The sequence below is a fragment of the Aquarana catesbeiana genome, linkage group LG01, assembly GCF_042186555.1.
Source record: "Aquarana catesbeiana isolate 2022-GZ linkage group LG01, ASM4218655v1, whole genome shotgun sequence".
In the NCBI taxonomy this organism is placed as follows: Eukaryota; Metazoa; Chordata; class Amphibia; order Anura; family Ranidae; genus Aquarana; species Aquarana catesbeiana.
In genome coordinates, this window is record NC_133324.1 from 178375454 (window position 1) to 178378443 (window position 2990).

Genomic DNA, 2990 nt, shown 5'->3' on the forward strand with positions numbered 1-2990 from the left:
CATTGTTTAGGGGGTTTGACCCATTAAAAAAATAGCTGGACATGGACTTTAAGGCCCAACTGAACACTTAGTTCAAATTAACTAGCTACATTCCAGGTGCATCAGATTACCTAAATGCATTTCAGGTACCTCAAAGCACATTCATTTACAGTTCCTTTTCTTTCTAAAGTAACCACAGCATGAGTTTAAAAATTATTTCCTCTGACAAAATGCAGAAAAGAAGGACCCTTCAACTCTGTAGGGACACACTGGTCTCTCTACAGAAGCATGACACTTCCCTTTCTAAGTCTAATTGGAGAGCTCTGGCTCTAACTCAGCAGGGGGCATGTCTGACCTATGCAAAGGGATCATTGCTTCTCCATATAAAGCAAGTTTCTCATGCTGCTGCATGGCAGGCCACAGAATTTTCTAGTTTGTCATTTGTCACTTGTCATGCTCTCAGATCAAATTGTGTGCTCAGATTTACACATCAATGGCTGCAGGAAGTGCTAGAAGCATTATGTTTGTGACCTGCAATGCCAAGAAGCTGGAAGAGGTTGTCCAGATCCTGGGAGACAAGTTCCCATGTAAATTAGTGGCAAAAAAGATTGATTTGCCCGAGTACCAAGGAGAACCAGATGAATCTCAATTCACAAGTGCAAAGAAGTGGCAAAAGAGATTCAGGGCCAAGTTATTGTTGAAGACACATATTTATGTTTAATGCCGTAGGATGCCCTCCAGGTCCTTATAAAAAAAGGGTTTCTTGATAAGCTAAAACCCGACGGTTTACATCGGATGTTAACAGGATTTGTGGACAAGTCAACCTATGCCCTCTGCACATTTGCTTACAGCACTAGAAATCCAGATGACTCTGTACTTCTCTTTAGAGGCAAAACCCTTTGGCAAATAGTATCTCCATGGGGGCCACAGGACTTTAGATAGGACCCATGTTTTCAGCTGGATAGTTTTGAACAGATGTATGCAGAACTTCCAAAGGGAGTGAAGAACAGCATTACCCATCGATACAGAGCACTAAAGGAAATGTCAGAATATTTCATCCAGAATAGTACACCCAAAGTAGTTCTCAAAGATCTGAAGCAACCATGTACTCCATTGAACTCTTGTCAAAATATTTGAAATCCGGGATTCTTTTATCTAGAGTGTTCTTATTTACATATATTGCATATTAAATGCAATTTTAGGGGGGGCGTGGCCGGCTAGCACGGGAGATGGCCACTTGATACTGCTGCTCTGTGTACAGCCAACTCGCCGGAGCTCACAAGCGCTAGTACAGTGCCAGGAAACCCAGCGGTTTTAGCCACATACAGATCGGGCACATCCACAGTACATGGCCCGCAGGAAAAAAGAACACAGCATGTCCAGGAGAATGACGGACTTCTACTCACAGCCTCGCGGCTCCTCTATCCAAGATGGCGCCGGCAAGCCTCATAACAACAAGCGCGGCTTCCACAGCACAATGGAGAGACGCTTGCAGCATCTATCACAGGACTTCTGCCACTCTCCACAGGCAAGTGGACGGACCTCACAATCCTCCTCATGCTCCTCCAGCCCAGTTAAGGCTAAATACAAACAACAGGAGCCATCTGACTCTGTCCTGGAGGTAAGTGATATGGCAGGCTCCCTTGATGACACCAGGGAGCTCCAAGACTCCATATCAGAGTTCCCCACTGCTAATCAACCAGTGCTTGACACAACACTGAAAGACATGTTGGTATCCCTGAGAAGCACCCTCCATGCAGACATTATGTCCCTAGCCCAGCAGTTTAAATCAGATGTAACAGAAATCGGTAATAGAGTGACGCATATTGAGGATAAAATGGGGGATTTTGCTTCCACTATTAACAATTGATTTAACATTTAACATTGATGCCCATAACGCTCAGGAAGATGAAATCATGTGGATGAAGTCGAAAATTGCAGACCTGGAGGACCGCTCCAGGCGCAATAATGTAAAATTCAGAGGGGTCCCGGAGTCGGTTAAACAGGCTGATCTGGTGCCCTTTTTCACAGATGTGATGAAAGCAGCCTTGCCAGAACTCCCTTTAGAGGAATTATTAATTGATCGAATACATAGACTTCCAAAACCAAAACATATTCCTGCTCACCTACCCAGAGACACCATCGCTCGTATACATTTCTACCAAACTAAAGAAAAATTAATGGCTGCTTTCCGGCAAGTGGATCAACTTCCAGAGCAACTACACTCACTTTCCTTGTTTATTGATCTGTCAGCGCACACCACACAGCAACGTAGGCAACTGGCCACAATAACGAAACCACTAAGGAATCACCACATCTCCTATCAATGGAGGTATCCGGCTAAACTCCTCATTACTAAAGATGATCGATTGTACATGATTAATTCTTTAGCAGATGGCATCCGCTTACTACGAGATTGGCAAATCCTAGAAGCTGAAAATTCCACATCAGAAGGTCCGCCATCTCCTCATCAAGAATTGCAAAAGCGAACATCCTCCACCAAACACAGGCCTGTATGACTCATAACATACCTAAGCTATTATGGCTCCGGCGAGCTTGTACTGTACATACAATAGTCACTGATATTTTACGGTTGCAGTTGCTCCCCAGAAAGTTGCGGTTTACACTCCGCTCAGATTCCGGCTGGAATCATACTTTTTTTCTGTTTCCCGTTTTGGTTAGTTAATCTCAAACGTAATTTTGTATTCTGTTCCTTATCTTACAGACTGTCTTTCCCTCACCCAGATACTCGATCTTCATACTTCTTCACCTCCCATTGCTTGAAAACGCTCCGCAGCCTGGACCATACGCCTAGTGTCAGGATACATTGCATAACGACCGCTGGCAGTGAAATCTCTACTGGTTCACCTTTTGGTGCCCCCAAGGTTGATACCCTGCAAGATGCAGTTTAAAATTTCTTCTTTAAACGTTAAAGGCTTAAACAGTCCCGCTAAATGCCATATGGTATGGAAAGAGGCGCAAAGGCTCAATTGTGACATTCCTTGTTTACA

General features: G+C 44.1%; 1 pseudogene; it reads left to right on the top strand.

Moving 5' to 3' along the window:
• Window positions 1-472: 472 nt before the first annotated feature.
• On the top strand, window positions 473-1116 carry LOC141148381 (inosine triphosphate pyrophosphatase-like; annotated as a pseudogene).
• Window positions 1117-2990: the final 1874 nt, after the last annotated feature.